Source organism: Podarcis liolepis, assembly GCF_965112155.1.
Source record: "Podarcis liolepis genome assembly, chromosome: 1".
Classification (NCBI taxonomy): Eukaryota; Metazoa; Chordata; class Lepidosauria; order Squamata; family Lacertidae; genus Podarcis; species Podarcis liolepis.
Genome location: NC_139554.1, coordinates 94,072,191 through 94,092,505, shown reverse-complemented (window position 1 = coordinate 94,092,505; position 20,315 = coordinate 94,072,191).

Genomic DNA, 20,315 nt, shown 5'->3' with positions numbered 1-20,315 from the left:
AAGGGGGCATGAAGGCACTGACATGGTCCTAGAGCCCTTCCATCTCCTCCCCAAAGCTGGGAAAGTGCTAACAAGGTTTTGGGAAGGACTCTAGGACCCTGCAGAGCCTCACGCCTCCTTCCCAAAGCCCAACACCTCTCTAACTGGCACCCCTTGGCTCAGTGCCTAGTTTGTATGCACTTAACCCACCCTGGCATCCTGGTACACAATACTGATCTACATGGACCCAAGGACTCAGCATAAGGCAGTTTCCTATGTACCCATGACCAAAAATATCCTGTTGTTAGATACATTGGAGGTGTTTGTTGCTGCTCCCAAAATCTGAAGCGAACCCTCTTACCAGCATTGATTGCCTGACATGATTGCCTTTCATGTTACATGAAAGCTGTTGCATAGTGCAGAACTGGTGGAAGGTGACCTTGTTACTTGAGGGAAAAGAACAGGAGGCAATTGAAACGGATCAGCAACTGGAGATCTTGGGGTGAAATCTGGCTCCCCAGGAAGAACCACCCAAGCACAGTTGCCAAGCCAAACGTGTGGTGTGGATGGAGTTCTCGTGTCTATGGCCACAGACCTTGGTGGAAGCCCACTTTATGAAAGGAGGGTCTGATGTGGTCCGTCACCTACATTCCTTCCTCCTCCTGTAAAACTAGAAAATGGCAAGGGCTGTAAGGAGGTGTTGGCATCATATACGCAAGCTGTTAATATCTGAAATGTACTTCTTGTGCTGCTGCAGAGAGCTACTTTCACCTTACGACAGAGTCAGCCACCATTTCCAAAATGGTGCTTGTATCTGACATGCTCTGTTCTTTTCAAAAGAAAGAAACTTGTTTGGGTGGGGAGAGAGTGGTGGGTGGGGAGGAAGACTTGGATTCCCCTGACCTCCAACCCCTTAGCATGGAACTGAAGCTTGATAATCATTTTCACCATGGGTTATTACAATTATTTATTCAATTAATCTTCTGAATGTGAGATCCTTCATTAACTAAGCAAAATCTGAGGGCAACAATTACAACTTTGGCTAACTAAAAGCTCTGTTACTTACATATTAAGTGTTTTAACTATACCAATATTGCAGCTTGATCATTTTTAAACATAATTACCTCTTTTATTATACTTCGATTAGATTAAAATTAATGCATTATTAAGCCATGATATGTTTTACCATCTAGACCTCTGTATGGGCTCAGATAGGGAAAGCTCCCTTTCTTTTCTCCGTCTTTCTAAGTTAATTAAATTCCCTTTAATTATAATTTACTAAAAAGCTCCACTTTTACCACTATTATGCCTTTTGAACTTTGAAATTCGAGAGAATAAAGAGAGGTGGGGGAGAAAGCCTCTTAAAATGGTCTTTTGCAGGAGAACTGAACTGTCAGCGAATTCAGGCAAAATTAATTATTTCAGCTTGATAAACCTTTTCATCTATTTGACTCCTTATACAGAAAAGCCAATTAATAATGTCAAACATGCTTTGCCTCTAGGGACCAGCAAGTTCTAATGAGTCTGTTTACTGTAGAGTGGCTAGCGGAATGAGCCTCGTGTAGAAATTTTCTAATCGCGCCACACCTGTCAAGCACACTCTCATTATCTGTGTACCAAGGGCAAACCTCATTTTGTCAGGAGTGGTTTTCGAAGAACTAACAACTGCCTGGGGAAGCATACAGGACTGTCGGCCACTAGATGAGTCACTTAATTACCAATCAGAGCAGTGGAAGTGAATTCTTAATGTCCTTTAATACCAACCCTGCTCGTCTCTACTCTCTGCACCTTCCGCCGTATCGGAAGATCCAAACTCAAGAAGCGTTCTGTTTTCTCAGGAAGCAGGGGTCCCACTTCCACTTTTGCTTTAATCGGTGATGATTGATGATGTTATGTAGGGGACAGCTATTAATCAAATGCTCATTAGAATGCAAGGAGACTCCTTGGCCAATCTGGTTGCTGGCTTCCGAATCTGATTACTGGCTGATAATCCTGCAACTCTGCTGGACTGCAATGACAATGTTTTTCTGGTGTGACCTCAAGGGACCTCATGTCCCCTCACTTCCTCTCCAATTTGCATAGGTTGAACCAATCTGCATACAACCCGGACAGTTCCGTATAAACAAAGGGTAATCCTGGATTAAGCACTCACAGAAATGGCTTGTGTTCTGAAAGTATCTAATTTTCGCCGTTGTCCCTTGAGATCAATATTATTATCTCTGTTTTCCAGATATGGAAATAAAGACAAACTGCAGGCTTGTCTCCTGAATAAACTGCCTATCTCCTCCCGCTCCCCTGCCCCACAACTATGAGGGCTGCATGGCTATACATTGACATAGTTTGGCACTAGGAATTAATAAGGTACAGGAACATGTCACCTTCACTGTATCTTTTTTCACTTATGTGTCTCAGCTGTTTCTTTGAAGAGCCTAAGGCAGGTTAGGTCAACAGGGCTTTTCTCATCAGAGCAGCACAGAGGGCTCTTGAAACCTCCCTCCTCCTTGGTAAGCACTGAGCCCCTACTGCCTCAAGGTGGCCAGCGGAAGCTGCACTGAGCTGTCTGCCTTCATGTCTGCCACCCACGTCTGTTGAGTTTATAGCTGGAATGTGGAATTTACAGATTACATGCATCTGATACAGTCATTTTCTGCATCTTACTATCTTCTCCAACAGTGGCTTTCTAGTACACCAGGCCACCCATGCTCAAGACCTTCAGTATATATCTAAAGCAGCTGCCTGGCAGAGGGGAATGCATTATGTTGAACTGTCTGTCTATTTCTTTCTCCCTGGCGGAGATGCTACTCATAACTCCTGCTCAATGCCATTTCGATCACAAGAGAAAGCTGTGAAGTGACTAAAATCCCACAGTCCCGCTTATCTCTGCAACCAAACAAAGAGACCAAAGCAATGGGCCAAGCAGATACTGTCGCCCATTTCAGACATGTGCATGCCATATGGGCAAAAGAGGTCTGAACTTTCATACCTGATCAGGGGGTGGTGGATCTCACATCCGCCCCAGGAAACCACAAAGCATGCCATAACTTTGCTAGCTTGCCATTGACTTATGTCTATGTTGCAAAGGTTTCAAGCACCCCTCCACTGATGGTGCCTCAGCCGTGATGACCAGACAATGGGCATAAAAGAGTGCTCCTTCACTAGGCAGGTGGGGTGTCTTTTGGTGGCTAGCTCCAAGTCAATGCCCTTGCAGGAACACATTCTTGCCCAGGTGTATGGTCCATAGATCTGGTGTTTCGGTGTCTACACACTATAGCAATTATGTTCGGAAGAGCGTGGGGGTGGGGAGAGTGCTCTGCCAAGTCCTGTCTCCACCCTTGCACGGTTCCTTCTTCTTGTTTTCAGACCTCTGTGAGCTGGAGACCTCCTTGAGTTCAAGTTGCACTCAGGTCCTGCTTGTGGGTTTCCTGTGAAAACAGGATGCTGGACTAGACGGGGCATTGCCTTGATCCAGCAGGCTCTTCTTATGGAAGGTCCCATGCTGAGGCAGGGAGACTTCTGCATACACAATTTAGAATGCTGCATAATCATGGTACTCAACTGCAGGGGTAGCCTACAGGACGTTCTATTCCCCCCAGAAATTTGACTTCCAGCTTATGGATGGATGGGGGGGGGGAGGAGAAGGGCGGGGGGGGGAGATTGACAGTGCGTCCCTGCTTTCTGTCACATGATTGCCATTGCACACAGATGCTGAACAGGGCAAGTGTAACCATGAAGAACTGCTGGTGGAAGATAGAAATTGGTGTACTGACTGTTGATGCTGCAGAAGAACTCAGGCTTCTTGACTCTGCCAACTCTTCATTTCAATGGAGCTGGTGCAGGAGAAGTTCTTGGTAGATTGTGGCTTTGAAGAACTCTTTCTCTCTTAAAAAACCCCCATAATGATTGCTTAAGCACGCATCACTGCACAGAATGTAATTCCTAAGACTAACTCTTTCTATTCAGAAAATATTATTATTATTATTATTCAGGCACTGGATATCAAAATGTGCCTAGTATCTTCCTTTCTCAAAAATGTAGCAGAGCCTTATCTTTTTTAATTTTCTGAGGAGCCACTGTGACATGCTCATGCACTACAGCTTCATTTTCAATTACTGGAGGGAAGGGGAGGGGGGGAGGAACCTCGATTTCAGAAAGCAGGTGAGCACTAGCCTGAGCCTTCTCCTTCCAGCCCAGGGATTGCAAGTACCAGGGAAATAATAGCAGGCTGCCATCTCCAAGGCTTGTGGTACCTGAACTGGGATCATATCATTTGGTCTCGCCTCACTCATGCGACAAAGAAGACCCAAGGCTATGCCCTAGATGCATATATCCAATTTTAGGACCAAGAACTGATTTGTTACAGCATTATTTCTGTTTGGGACAATGCAGCAATTATTAGTCACAAAAGAGTCTCACTGAACATAATGGAATGAACTGTGGAGAACTGGCTTGTTTGGGGATGGGGCCTACTGAATTTCATTTTTCAGCCACCCACGGCTTTTACCAAATGTAAAAATGCTCTTGCTTGTGTGTAAGCATTCTAGTAGCTACCCAATCAGGAATGTTGCTTTCCTAATTTCAACCAAATTCTGAAAACTTAAGTTCACAATAGGGCAAGGGTGAGAAACCTTAGACTTGGGGGCTCAGTGCAGGCTTTCAGGCTTCTCTATGTGACCCTCAGGGTTATTTCCAGGCAACATGTCCTCCATAGCGACCCCCCTCTCATCAAGCCACACCTTTCACTGGCTCTCCTTCCGTGAGTTCTTTTGCCTGGTGGGACTGCATCTTTGAACTCTGATAATGCCTCTTGCTTGTCTGTGTGGGAGGGGTTGTGTGAGTGTGTGTAGAAACTAGCCTACCATACAAAGGTAAACATTTCATTTGGTGCTCCATCCAATTTTGTCTCTGGCCATGCCTACCATTGGCATGAGCCTCCCCCTCCCCCAAAGGGAATGAAACCCTCATGCTGAAAAGATAAGCACTGAATCGAAATTGAAACAGAGAGCAACATGGAGGACACCAGTGCAGGAGATCTGGAGCCTTCATTGTAAGAATATGAATCTTCCCAAGTCAAAGAATTTAGTCATTTAGCACTTACCTAGGTAGGTAACAGTGCTCTATAAACTCATGCAGAGGCCTGTTGTATAATCTGTGACATGATCCTTTTTTTAACTGGAGATGCCAGGAACTGAAACTGGGGACATGTCTCACATCCTGGGACCTCAAGATATTAAAGTATGGCACATTTTTTCAGATTGTGTTGAGCTAAATACAAACTATATGAGCTGCCAGACCATCTGTTTTTATTTTGTCCCAGTTCCATTTGGGGAGGCTGTGCCTGTGTCTCCTTCCCAGCCCCCTTTTCACTCATATGCAAACACATGTCCATTTCTGATTCATTCAAGAGATCCAGGCTTTTATACAGAATCATTCTGAAAAGGAGTAGCCCCTCCATGTTTGCAAAGTGGTGCTTGTCACATTATGGGTTTTTTCCAGTCTCATGTATGACTCCACATTCCATTTGCACAGCATGCCAAAGTCCCACCAACAGCCCTAAACAACAAAATGTCTAAAAGTCAATGCACATTGTTTTTCATTCTTTTTATTCCCCTTTGCCCTTAAGATGGCAGTCAAGACCTAATAAAAAGGTGCAAATGGGATTCACGAGATTTGCTCCTTGCTTCTAAAGCCTACAAGAACAGAAGAAGAGATCTGGTGGATTACACCAAAGGCCTAACTAGTCAAGTATTTTTGTTCTCATAGTAGCCAGTCAGATGCCTGTAGAAAATCCACAAGCAAGTTATGAGTTCAATAACACTCATGGGATTTGCAGCAACTGGTATTTGGAGGCATACTGTCTCTGAAAGTGGAGGTAAAATAGCCAGATGTGTGATGAGTAGTCATCAACATCCTTATCCTCTGTGGATGTATCTCAGCTCCTTTTGAAATGGGGTTAAATTGATGGCCATCACTATTTATTATTATTTTATTATTTCCATTCATAGTCTGCTTACTCTCTGGAGATCTTGAAGTGGTACTCCTTTTAGAGAATGAAAGGTAAATATGAACAATCAGTGGGGAGAAAATTGTTTAGCAGAAGATTGCCAGGTCTCATTGCAGGGGCTGACCTTTAATAGCTCCCCAGCTCTGAAGGAGAATGTTGCAGCCACAACTTCGTCTGTTCCTCCTTTCCCATCACCATCCCTCCCTCCCTCCCTCCCTCCCTCCCTCCCTCCCTCCCTCCCTCCCTTCCTGCTGATAGACACAGAATTCGCCTTTGCAATCTGGCAGGCAGGAGAAGCCACCAGTGGCGTAGCGTGGGTTGTCAGCACCCGGGGCAAGGCAAGTAATTTGCGCCCCCTAACCCGTGGATTTGCGCCCCCTAACCCTAACCCCCAGATGTTGCGCCCGGTGCGGCCGCCCCCCCCTGCACCCCCCATGCTACGCCACTACGCCACTGGAAGCCACAACTGCATTCTCTTTCAGAGCTACAAAATTGTTAAACAGATAAGATAGTTACATAGCATAATGTGTAAGCCACATTAGTTACTGAATGGGCCAACAGAGCAATTGGAGCTCTTAAAGTCACAGGCAAGTGGAATAGACATGACCTAATGAAAATAAAACAGAATGGATGGAGAGAGATACAATAAGAGCCCGAGGGGAAATACTTAACAGATATGAGCATAGAACAGAATTAAAGAAGGGATTGGTGCATTCAGCTTTGGAACAAACATCTTGGGGAAAATAGTATTTTAAGCTTCTGATTGCTGAAGCCTTCTGAAGAGCACCCAAGAACCATTCTGCTGCCTTAAATAACAGACCTTGCTCAAGGCCTGGAGTATCTCATTTTAAAGAAATTGACTTCTTCTGAAAACTCATACAGTGATGTGTAGTCAGAGACCTGGGGTTGAACAGGTGGACAGGTATTGTCACATGCAGCTGACATCCCAGTCCTCTGCATGTTTCTTTGGAATGATGGTCCACAGATTTAAATTCAGTCTCTCTGGTGTGGGTAAAACACCTAAAAGGTGCAGTTTAAAAACATCATAATGACCATGCCGTGGTCTATTCCTCTTTTCCTGATTCATAATACTGTGGACTTTTCTTTGCCTTCGACACCAAATTGTTGGACAGATGGACTTTGGTCCCCTCCAGATTTCATTTCTATTAGGCGTTCAATGATGGCGTTCAGGTGGAAATCCCACTTTCAGTGCTGAATAGCAGGTGCAACTGCTGGTTTCTGAGGGGATTTTAGTGTGATGCACCACAGGAGTATTGGATTGACTCTGCCACTGCACCACACTGGGCCTCCTGCTGCTCCCCCCTTTCTCAGGAACCAGCAGTGATGCTCAGTGTTTAGAAGGCAGGTGACCAATATTACCCTACCTTCACTGCACAACTTACCGCTACTTCAGGGTGGTATGACACTCTAGAAATTTCTAAAAATGAGTCACATTTGAGTATACAAGACACCCTCCTCCAGTTTCAATTTCATTTTTTAAAAAACCACAACAACAACCCACCACAAACATTTTGTAAAAATAACAGAAGTACTTATGCTTATTTATAAGCCCTTCACAGACAAATATGACTCATAATTGCTGAGGGAAAGGTCAACACATTTCCCAAAAATTGTTTTCAAGATACTGTATACAAAACCTTGAATGAAACCAGAAAATCTAGTTTTTTACTTGCTTGCTGGGGTCAAGAAGAAACAGATGAAGCTAAGAGCTTAATGAATGACCAGAGAACTTTGTTGGGGTGTGGGGGAAAGGAAGAGATTTCTAAGTTTTTTTGTTCATGTTTCTGATTATGCAAGGAGCATATGGAAACAGGATAGATATTTCATATGGACCTAGCCTATAAAATCTAAGCTTCTCAATCATTTATCCAGACCTCTTTCTCTCTGCCCCAGCTCTTGATAGAAAAGAGGAGACCTGGGGACATTTCATTTTCTTCTCCTACTTCAAGGTCTTCCTCTCTCTTTCATGTTAACATAGAGAGAGATTATGTTACCAAACAAGCAGACCCTCCTAATGAGTACAAACGATTGTCAACCGTGCAGATAAAAAATAGACTAAGGTTAAGCAGCTAACTATAGCACATTACCCTTAAGCACGGTAATGACAATTGTGACTTATTAGGAGCACTTACGCAGCAAAGTCTGGGCAGCATTGGGGGATCTGCCGAGCTGATTATTTTTATGGTTTGCAACTGCCCCGCTGCTGCAGTTACTGCTTCTTAATACAAGTCTGATAAATTAGTCTAGGTAGGCAAGAGACGTCTTCTGCCATTCATTACATACAGCATATAATTCTGTTACTGTTTCCTGATGCTTGTGGGTCACATTTGCCATCCTTGCCCTTCCTTACAACTAGCAAAATAGAATACATTATACAAAATACCTTTTTTTTTAAAAAAAGAAACTTCCTCCCTTTTGAAAAAAATAGAAATTGCAAGCACACATAGGCACACACTTGCCATGCAGCTGTGTCACACATCAAAACTTTATCTGTATCTCTCTGATCCAAATTGGTACCTTAACCTGGTTATACTTTATATCTTCCACCACTCGCCAGTTAAATGTTTTTATGTCTTGCTCGGTTACAGATGTGCCTTACTGCAGATGTGTCTAGATATAAGGATGTGTCTAGATACAATGATTTTCATTCATTGTGGATTCAATCTATAGTCCCTTGGGAGAGATGTTATAAAAACAAGTCAGAATCTATTACAGTGTTAAGCTGAGGTCGTTTCTTTTTCTTTTTTACTATATTCTAAGGATACCATAGTGTTGTTTAATTTGATATTTAGTGCATGTCATGGATAGGGTAGGCAGGTGGCCTGGTGGGGAAGACATCTGGGTCCTTGGTTTATTAGGCATTTTCACCTCTGAATGAACAGGGAATGGTAGCACCCGGATAATAGCCAAGCTTTTTCACCTAGGCTATCAAAATTCATTACGAAGACATGTAAATTCTCTAATTGGTGTAAATCGTGCATTTGTCCTTATTTGGAATATTTTATTCCACTTAAAAACAACAACACATTTTGACTATCTACCTCTAAAGCTTAATGGCATGTGTAGAATGGCCCTGAAGTTCTTAGAAAGATTAATCATATACCCTTTCTATAGTTATTGTGCATGAATTTATGGGACTGCATTGCACTGCAGGGATTAGGACTAGATGACCCTTTGGGTCCCTCCCAACTCTGTGATTCTACCATTCTATGATAGAAAATTTACCCCCTCCTAATACTAAGGGAAGTTTATGCCATCATTTATTTGTTTTTTTCAGGAAAGGGATACCAGAAAGTGAGAAATCCCTGCCGTGCTTCCATGGTTGCTTCTGTTTATGAATGCATTCCAAATCTCTATATTGATGGGTAATAATAGAGGCATTCCCATGGATCATGCTCTGCTCATTTTTAAGTAGAAGGAGTTCTTATGGGATCTCTGCACAATATCCGTGATCATGTAAACTCACCTAGCATGCTAAGTTGAGTAGTATGGCAACCGCTGCCAATGGCTCCATCATTCTGTAATGTTGCACAGTAGTCCCCTTCTAATGGCTACTTGAAAGACGTCAAGCCATCTACCTCTAGGGATACATTCAGTGCACAACTATACACTCAATGTGCTATTCTTCTTAATCTGAACAATGAACAAGAGTTAAAAGTGCAATTATGCCCTTAAAGCATAATAGCAACCAAAAGAACTGATTTTATGTGGTATGCTTCTAAGGGCTTGGCGAAACAAAATCTTTTCTTCTTCTTCTTCCTGCTGGGCTGCCTGATTGTGTCCTTGTAAGGCACAGGTATGTCTGTGAGCACAGAAAAGAAGTGCTATGTAGATCCTTGGCAGCCTTTTGCTTCAGCAACAACAACAATTGCTGAAAGGTGTAACCACTTAATTCCAGTTTATGTTGTAACTGCCTTTACACAGTCTTGTACGCTCAACATTGGGTGGGAAATCTGGGTGAAATGCTTCTACTGCAGCAAACTTAAACATCGGATATCAAATACACTGTACAGTTCAGAATGAGGTATTTGCCAGCTCCAAGTATGCGCATATGCACCTTAAGTTCTTTTACTGCATTATGTCTTATTCCTGAACTTTCATCACCTGGCCTTTAGCAATGGCTCCAGATGTATCCAACCAACTGTATAGTGACTGAATATGAGGCGCCCCCATTACTGAACTAATGGCAGAACCTGGTTGTTTGTTTGACTTCTATTGGACAAAGAAAATGGTCTTCAGTTATGGAAACAAATGAAGAGAGAGCTACATTAAACTGCTTCCTCAGACCCTGATGTCACTAAGGTGTGTGAGGGGATGATAAAAGTGTGTGTTGAGGGGAGGGTATGTTCCTACACATTTCTTGTTGTCTGGCTCCTCCTTACTCCTACCAGCCTTTTGCTACTATTTGTAGGGTTCCCCACAAGTCCTTCTGCTGTCAACTTCTTTCCATTTTCATCCAAAGCTAGGTAACATTTTTCTCCCATGTTCAGAGAAATTCCATGTCATCATCTTGGTCCAGTGTAACATTCTTCATTTACTGATACTGCATTTAGGCTGAAGCTAGTGAGATTCTTCAGAGTGATGGGCTGGGGAGGCATGTATGGTTTCAGCAGAAGGTGGCTGTGGGAGGATATTTAATTATCAATGACACATTGATGCGCACGAGGGGGCGGGAGTGGAATTAGAGGATTCACAATAAGGGTCCTTTGAATAAAATAAGCCGTTTTTGAATCTATTTTCTGCAAAGAACAGAGTATGTCATAACGTAAAATGGGAATGGGACACCTATGGAGTTCTAGATGAGGTTGAACTGTAACACCCATCATCCCTCTTCAGCTGGCATGCTGGCTGGAGCTGGAGCTGAGAGTTGGAGTCACTGAAACACCCAGAGAGTTCCCATTCCTGTGGAGAAACTGTCTGAAGCCGATATTGCACCAAGGTGACTATTAGCCCTATTCTGGCATTGTCTCTCACTTTTTCTTATTTTGATAACTTCTGAAGATCGTTGAAAGGTAGGTGTATGTGCATCTCTCTCTGTGTGTACTATGTGTCTACATGCAAGAGATAGACCCATAGCTCAAAGGAGGGCACATGGTTTGCATGCCACTATGTTTAATTTCTAATCATCATCATCATCATCATCATCATCATCATTTATTTATACCCCGCCCATCTGGCTGGGTTTCCCCAGCCACTCTGGGCGGCTTCCAACAAAATATTAAAATACAATAGTCTATTAAACATTAAAAGCTTCCCTAGACAGGGCTGCCCTCAGGTAAAAATCTGGTAGTTGTTTTTCTCTTTGACATCTGGTGGGAGGGCATTTCACAGGGTGGGTGCCACTACTGAGAAGGCCCTATGCCTTCTTGCAGCAAGGGAACTGCCAGAAGGCCTTTGGCACTGGACCTCAGTGTCCGGGCAGAACTATGGAAGTGGAGACGCTCCTTCAGGTATACTGGACCGAGGCCGATTAGGGCTTTAAAGGTCAGCACCAACACTTTGAATTGTGCTTGGAAACATACTGGGAGCCAATGTAGGTCTTTCAAGACAGGTGTTATGTGGTCTCGGCGGCCACTCCCAGTCACCAGTCTAGCAGCCACAACAACAACAACAGTCTAGCTCCTGCAACTACAACAACAGTAGTTAAATGTACCTCAAGTAGGATGACTGGGTAAGAGCTTTCCATGAGATCACGGACAACTGCTGCTAGTTAGAAAATACCATATTTGCCTAGTTGGACCAAAGGTCTGATTAGGTCTAATGTGTGTCTGCGTGCACACATTGCAGCTCTTTACTGTAAAACTGAGAAGATGCATAAGCTGTTTCTGTCTAACTATGTGCCACCTCATTAAATTTAACCTGAGGCATGTTAAAAAGTTGTCTTCAAAGGATGAGCCTGCCTTGACTGCACTCTATGAAGTTCTAAGTCATATCTGCAGTGTTTACCAATTGGTGCCAATTTCCCTGCAAGATGCTCATTGTAATAAAGGGAAGTAAATTCAGATCAAAGAAAGAATCCCTGTAAACTGTACCCATTCACAAACAATTCACTCCAATTCTTTTATCTCAGATATTGAATCTGATCTGAGATCAACGGTGGGATACTGTTATTAATTTGTAATAGAAAGTACCAAGACAGATGAATACATTAGATCATCTTCTGGAAACGCGACTTGAATGCATTACATCTTTTTAGATTGATATATCAAACGATCTAAAGCAGCTTAGCATGTCTCTTCTCTCCTCCTAAAGTCCGCAGAATGGAATCTACCATAGGATGTTAAGGCTTTTTATTAGAGCTAAAATTTCCGGTGTCAGATTTCCTGTAATTTCAGAGTTATTTCCCTTCTGTCCTGTAACTTGCAAATAGCAGTTCCCAAAGCCAGAATGCTCATAGTCATCCCATAAAGGTTATAATGCCTTTTTATAGAAACAGATTTTTCCTCCCGTGATAATCCCAAAGCAGTCTATAAAGCTGAAACTTAAACTGTAGTGTACATCCAGTGCAATAAAGAAAATAAAATAAAATACAGTTGACCTATGAAAGGGGTCAGTTTGCTCATACTCTTTTCCAGTGAGACAAAATAGCATTTCATGATAGATTTTTTTCAGCCACCTCAGTGTTCTCCAAGAGGTCTGAATTAGAAGAAAATAATAAGCAATGGGGGGGGGGAGACCTTACTGAAATATCTCCCCTTGACCTGTGCAGATAAGATAATTTTTCCTGTGGTTCAACTTTTGTACTTTCTATATTCTAAGACAATTTCCCCATACTATTATTGTACATTAAAAGAAGCAAACAGGCATTTGACCTATTTTCTGTGGGCCTCTAGAGACAGCCATTTGATTGTGCATTCATGATGATTTGGACCCATGAAGGTAACAGGGCAGAAATGCATTATCCTGCTATTAATACTGTTTGTACCTGCAGAGGTTTTGGGGACAACATGTTACCTTGTTTGCCATTGCTGCATGCCCTATAGCTTCTTGCAGAGACCCTGTATTTTTCATACCACCTATGTTCCAGAGTGCTGGTGGTTCTCCCCTTTTTGTTGCAGGGGGTGGAATTTGCCAGGATCTCAATTGGCTGCACACTTTATGAATCATGTATTCTTTGAACAGAGCCATGGTGTCCACTTATCCCCTATTGTACTACAGGAATACTTAGTAGTGCTCCTTTTCATTGATGAGTCCATCCATGGTAGCAGGGACAATCATATGTTTGAATAGTTTTCCCCACACATTGTGCCAATCTTTTTTGGGGGGTGGGGGTGGGGAGACACTAAAGGGACAGGAGAATAGAAGCTAGTTGGGCTTCCTTCGCTTATGACAGTAGTTTTTGCCTCTGCTAGCTAACCAAAATGGCTGACTGTGGAGAGAGGGCATTTGAAAATGGTTTTTCTCCCTCCATCCCTCTTCTTCATTTTCTTCTTGCTTGTCAGCACTTCTACTATTAATGATCCCAGGACTCTTACACAGACATGAACACTATTAATACATTTCATGATGGGAAGGAAAACTTAAACAGATGCTTAAAAGCTTGTTGTATAATTTTTAAAAAATAAAATAAGGGGGAAAGGTATATTTCATGCACGAAGCATTTTAAGACTCCCAAGTATGCATTTTTCAAAGCTGAGCATTCAAAGAGAACACTGGTTTGCATTCATCACTTATAGAAAAATTGTGCTTGGTATCCAAGCTCCTGTGGAGATTTCTTTGGCTTTGACTGCTTCTGCCAACTTTCATTTTTCATAGCTCTCATATATCACTATTTAATATACTAATGGGAAAATGCCGAAGGAACCATCTTCTTCAAATGTGCATACATGTGTAGACACATACACTCCTTACCTGGTGCTTGGAAATATCCATACAGGATTTGCTGCATGTAGTGATTTTTTTGTGTTTTTTTAAAAAAAGTTTTGTGAGAAAGTAATAAGATAAATAATAATTTTAGCAATACAACCAATCTGTCACTTATTTTGTGCCTAAATGTAAGCAAGGGGTTTGGTTGTGGTTGGCCTTTAAAAAGAATATATGCTACTATTCTATAGTTCCATAATAAAATCTTCATAGGGATTGTAAAACATACATAGCTGCTCTTTATAGTTGGCCCATCTCAGGAAACTCGTGGAACCAAATGGATTCCAGAACTGTCTAGAGAGATTCCCCACTGGTGTGATTTAGTACATTTAAACATTGTCTTCCACTAAGGAACCCAAGGTGACATATGTAAGGGTCTGCATGGGGTGGGCCTGTCTCCATGGAAGGAAGGATTACCCAGTTCCAGACCTGCTTAGCTTTGTATTATACTGTATTAAGGTTACCAGATGTCCCCGTTTCCTGGGGACAGTCCCTGTATTTACAAATCAGCCCCCTGACAAAATCCATCCCCTTCAACTGAAGTTGAAAAGTGTCCCCGGATTCATTTTTTTTTTTTTGTAATCTTATATTATATTATATTGTTTATCTTAATTATGTTATATTATATTTATTAGTGGTTAAAAAAGAAAGAAAGAGACTCAAAGTGACTTACAAAAAATGAACACCAAAAACAAGACTAAAATAACCAAAACTATGCAAGGTGGGTGTAACACAAATCCAGCTCCCCTCCACCCCACTAAAAGATGAACTGATAATGGCAATTCAAAGGCTTGGATGAATGAGAATGCCGCTGCCTGGTGCCTAAAACAGATTGTGATGCTCCCAGCACGCCTCCCTGGGTGTAGGTAAAGGTAAAGGACCCCTAGATGGTTATGTCTAGTCAAAGGCGACTATGGGGTGTGGCATTCATCTCACTTCAGGTCGAGGGAGCCGGCGTTTGTCCACAGACAGCTTTCCGACAGCATGACTAAATCGCTTCTGGCACAATGGGACACTGTGATGAGTGCCAGAGCACACAGAAACGTCCTTTACCTTCCTGCCACAGTGGTACCTATATATCTACTTTCACTGGCATGCTTTTGAACTGCTAGGTTGGCAGGAGCTGGGACAGAGCAACAGGAGCTCACCACCTTCCAAATGGCAAGCCCATGGCTCAGTGGTTTAGAACACAGCACCAACACACATCCCTGGGTGTGCCACCAATGAGAAGGCATGTCAAGAGGGCACACAGAAAAGGGTCTCAGGTGCCAGGCTGGTTCATATGAGGAGAAGTGGTCTTTGAGGTACTGGGGTTTTCACCCACATCAGGCTTTATAGGTCAAAAGTAGCACTTCAAATTGGGTCCAGAAACTTATTGGTAGTCAGGACAGGATTGGTGTTCAACTTGTATTGCCCCGCTGAGAAAACTGGCCACTGAATTAATGAGCTGTAGGTGCCAAACAATATTCAAACACAGTGCTGTATATAACACATTGCGGTAATCTAACATAGAGGTTACCAGAGAATAGACTACAGAAGTTAGGCTATCCCTACCTATCCAGACAGGGTTGTAAGTGGGACACCAGCCAAAGCCACTTGAGCTTCAGGTAACAGCAATTTATCCAGAAGTGTCCCCAGAGCTAAGAAGTACTTAGCTTTAGTAAGGTTGATGCATTTTGTGTCTGAAATGATGGGCTTTGGAATTTTTGATTGGCATCTCTTGCAGGGGCCTGTAAGAGATCAGGCTGACCTTAAACATTCACACAGCAGCTCCCAAGCTTATTCTTCCACTGCTTCACCAGCACGGAGCTCCCTAATTTATGGAGCACCCGAGGCTTAGGAAGTGGGAGAGCAACAAAAAGCTATGAATTAATGGCTGAATCCAACAGATTGTAGAAGAGGTCACTGGGCTGGGGCACTCATGCATGCACATTGCCTGATTCTTTATTGCTTTATTACTCCCCACCTTTGACTCATAGTTGAGTGTGTGAACCATTCCTAGGTGAAGTGATGTGGAAGTAGTGGCTCATTTGCTCATGCAAGAATCAGTCAAGTGATAGACACACGCATGCACACAGCAGTGGGGAAAGTTGCTTCTGCAAAGAGTGGTCCAGCAGAGAGATGTTTCACACAGATGATCAACTGTTCTGTCAGTCTAAGGCTGCCTTCTCTCAGAAATTGAGCTACTGTCTGCTGTGACGATTTTGCCACTTACTTTCCTGATAAAATTACTCATGTTCTCTTTGACCTGGGGCTGCTACTGTCAATGCAGAAGAAGGTTTCAGTCTATCAAAGGTTCAGTCTTGTCCTGCTTGTTTGGATCGGTTTGCTTCAACCTTGCTTGCTGAGCCAGGGAATGTTCTCGGGGCTATGCGGTTGTTGACTTGCAAGAGAAGTTCTTTCCATCCAAGGTGTCTTCAGTGCTATGGAAGGCATTGTGCTTCCACCCTCTCCTGGAAGTAGTTCCACAGAGTCCTAAATATAGAACTGTATCCATTATTAGAATCCCACCATGCCTACCTTGCCAGCAGTGACAAAAGTTGGTGGCCAGTTCTTGCACCAGCCATAGCAATCTAGATACCCCTCCCAGTTCAGATAGCCCTCCTGTCCACAAGCTTTCCCCAGAGGAAGTAGCAAATAATACCTGAATACTATCTCCTGTCTTAATTATCTGCCTCCCTCACACTGAAAAATGTGGATATCAGAAGAAATACTAAAATGTTCACAACCTTTCTTTTTAAAAAATAAATAAATCACAAACTGATCTGGAAATGCAGCAAACTGAAATCTAAATTGACATATTTGCCTGTTTCCTAATTTACTGGCTGAGTCAGGTGAAGGCAGTAATATGTTTGGTTAATCTAATTTAGAAGTGATGGGGGAGAGAGAGAGAGAGAGAGAGAGAGAGAGATTCACAAGGGTCCTGAAGAGTTGCTCCATTAATGCCAGTCTGAGAATCTTAAGTATGCATATTTGTCCTCTGAAACACTGTAGGGAAATAAGGACTGCATGTACAGGATAAGCCCCAAGCAGCTAATTCCAACTCCTGTGTGACCTTTGGGCCACCTTCATTTGCCGTTTATCCAATTTTCTTTATCTGGAGTCTCATGAGTGTTAGCATTACTGACACCTGCTGGGAAAGATAGGCTGGTGAAAACAACAACAGTAACATATTAACCCGTGATTCCTGTCTGTCAAGGTCTGTGCTGGGTCATCTGCGTGTGCCGGTGACAATAGCATAGGGTGACACATGTCTTTCCTCCCCTCTTGCTCAAGGACATCCATTCTTTGCCTTCTTTGAAGTCACCAGCTCCCTCAGAAACTAGCAAAATCAATATCGAGGAATGCAGAGCTTTCTCAAAGGTTCCTTTGAGAGGTGGGGTGGTCTTTTTTTTTTAAGGTCAAATTAGCCAAGTAAAAAAAATAGTTTTGTCCCATCTGTTAGTAACAGTTACTTTCATAAATATTTATATCTTTGCTACTATGGGTTGTTTTTTTAAAAGAAACTCTTTACTGTTGTTATCCCTATCATGGTTTTATGTTAATAAAAGCATTTATTAATGTGGTTGTTGTTAGTAGTAGTAGTAGTAGTAGCTGTAGTTAAGAATGGTTGAATCTGTCAATCTCTTAATTTCTCATTTTTCAGTCCTAAATTCATCTCTTTATCAGTTTGCTGGAGAACAGCACTGCAAAATTCAGAGAAGTGGGGATATAACAGCAACAAGAGAAATAACATAGAATTTGAAGCAAAACCTACTAAAAACCATCAAAGCTATAAAGAGCATTAAAACCAATGATAAAACATGCTGGAACCCCAGCCTACAAAAGAACAATGTGGGTGGCAGGTGAGCCTCTCTGGGCAGGTCATTCTATATAAACATTACTATGATCGAAATGGTCCTTTTTTCAGTCATCACCTGCCTAGCCCCAGGTGGAAGACATGGTGAGGACCAAGAGGAGGACCTCTAATGATGAAGGAAATGTTGTCAGGCTCACAGAGAAGGAAACAGTCCTTAAACATCTTGCTTGCAAATGCAAATCTGTGACTCAGACCCTCATTTGCTCTGTTTTCTGTTTTTGTTTTAATCAGTGTAACCTAGGCAAGCTGTGTCTCCCTCCCCTCCAATGGTTTTTGAGACCAGAATTGCACACCCCAGTCTTCTTTTGCACACATGGGAAACAATACAGGGAAGAATGGGGAAAACAACGAATAAAGTTCCTATAGCTAACCCAATAGGTGCCAGAGGCAGTATATCTCTAAAAACCACCAGCTGGGAAAGTCCTGCTTACAGGCTTCCCATAGGCTTCTAGTTGCTGACTTAAGAAGATGCTGCTGGACCAGATGGGCCTTTGATCTGAACCAGCATTGTTCTTCTTATGTTCCTCAGAGTAGGCTTTGGCTCAAGCCCTTTGTTTCTATGCACTACTATAATGCAGCCTGTAACGAAGACTGAAAAAAACTGCATATTGCATCCCTGCTTACATAGGAAGTTACCTTATGCTGAGTGAGACCATCGGTCCATCTAGCCCAGTATTTTTGAGACTGATTGGCAGCAGCTCTGCAGGGTTTTAGGCAGGGGACATTCCCATCCTTACCTATGCTGAGAATTGAACGTGGGACCTTCAGTATGCAAAATAGATGCTCCACCACTGAACAATGGCTATACCTCTGCCTCCACGTCTTCCCCTGCCCTCTCTTGTAGGAGGGACCCACCTGGTATGCTCAGATACGGTTGGATTCTACGTCAATTCCTGACCATGCTATCTAGGGCTGATAGTCCTTAGTGTCCAGTTCACAACATCTCGAGGGCCATGTGTTGGCTGTCCAGGCACTATGATTTCTCTTGTGTCAAATTTTATGCTGTAAGCTCCTTAGGACAGGGAGTGGTCCTCTTGTACTCAGAAGTGTTATGTACATGGTGCCAAGAAGGAAGGAATGAAAAAGGAGAGCTTTGCCTACATGAGTGAACTTTAAATTTGCCAGAACGTGGCCTATACTGCCTGTAATGAGCAGGAATCTAGGTGTAACTTGGAGCTCGTCCACAAGCTCGTCCCACCAATTCCTCCCATGAAAACCCCCACCTTACTGCTGAATCGGAGCAAATGTCAACTGGGTTTTCCATAGATTGACGTTTGCTCCAATTCCGCAGTAAAGAGCAGGTTTTCCAGGGGAAAGAGGTGAGACAAATGGAAAACAGCTCAGACCTGTGCTTTCTAGGAGTGGGAGAAGCAAAGTGTGGGCGGGAGCTGGTGGAGTCTCCAGGTTGCCACCTGGCAAATCTAGTTAACCTGATTGATCTTAAATTCTATATTCAGAGAAGGGTCCAAGGAGCTAATTGCATTGTATATAAGGGATTTAAGGTAAATCTGAATGCTGCTGTTAAAGAGCCAGGAAGCAGCAACCTTAAGCCACCCTTGATGCAATGTGACATATTAATTGAAATGTACTTTCCAGTGCAACCACTTAGCGATTTATATAAGTATCAAAGCTTTTGGTTTTACTGTCAATCTTTGCTTCTGAAGCAAGAATTTATCAAAAACATATGCTTCAAACTGCCACTGAAGGAATGTGTTTTGAAAATGTGGCCAGGGAATTCTATTAGGCAGGCTTTCCTCTGTGAAATTGCTGGATGAACTCGCTAAGAAGGCTGTTAAATGCATCTTTTCAGCAGCGACACAGCTCCCAATGTTTTGGGTATGTGTTGCTGTTATGAAATTAGTACTGAGGGTCGGGGAGGAGGAAGGCCATGTGTATGAGAAAATATATAAAGCCAGTGACAGCATTGGGGTAAACGTACAAAGCCAATGACAGCAAGAGAAACACAAAGACAGTTCAAAAACCCCACAGCCCTTTAAATCTAGCACTCCTGTCTCTAAAGAACCAGCTGTATGCATTCATCTTTCTGTGTGTACTCAGCTCTGTACCCAGCGACTCAGGGGTTACCTAATCTTCAAAAATCACTTTCAATAAAGAGAAAAAAAGTTGGTGGGAGGACAATTAGATCCTGAGAAAGAAAATGCATAATTGCTAAAATATTACACTCTGATTTGAGCCGAGTTTTTCTATCTAAACATATTGTAAAATGTTATGAACAAAGCCTTTGAAATACAGATAGGCTGGGGAAGAAAAAGAGATTGCCTAGTGGCCACCGTTGGACTCAAGACACCTAGCTTTGAATCCATTCTTTTCTCACTGTCATGCGCTTGTGATAGATCTATAAATATGAATAGTCATCGTGGCTGGAAGTCACCATGTTGTCAACCATACCTTTCTGGTTTTGGAGTGTTTTATTCTATTGGCCGCTGTGCCCCTAAGAAAATGCTAATTGACAATCTGGACAGCCCATTCCAGATCCTCCAAGTCTCCCTATTTTCCAGGGACAGTCCCAGAATTACAGAAGCCACCCCAGTTTCTGATTAGAACCCGGAATGTCCCACTTTTCCTAAGGAC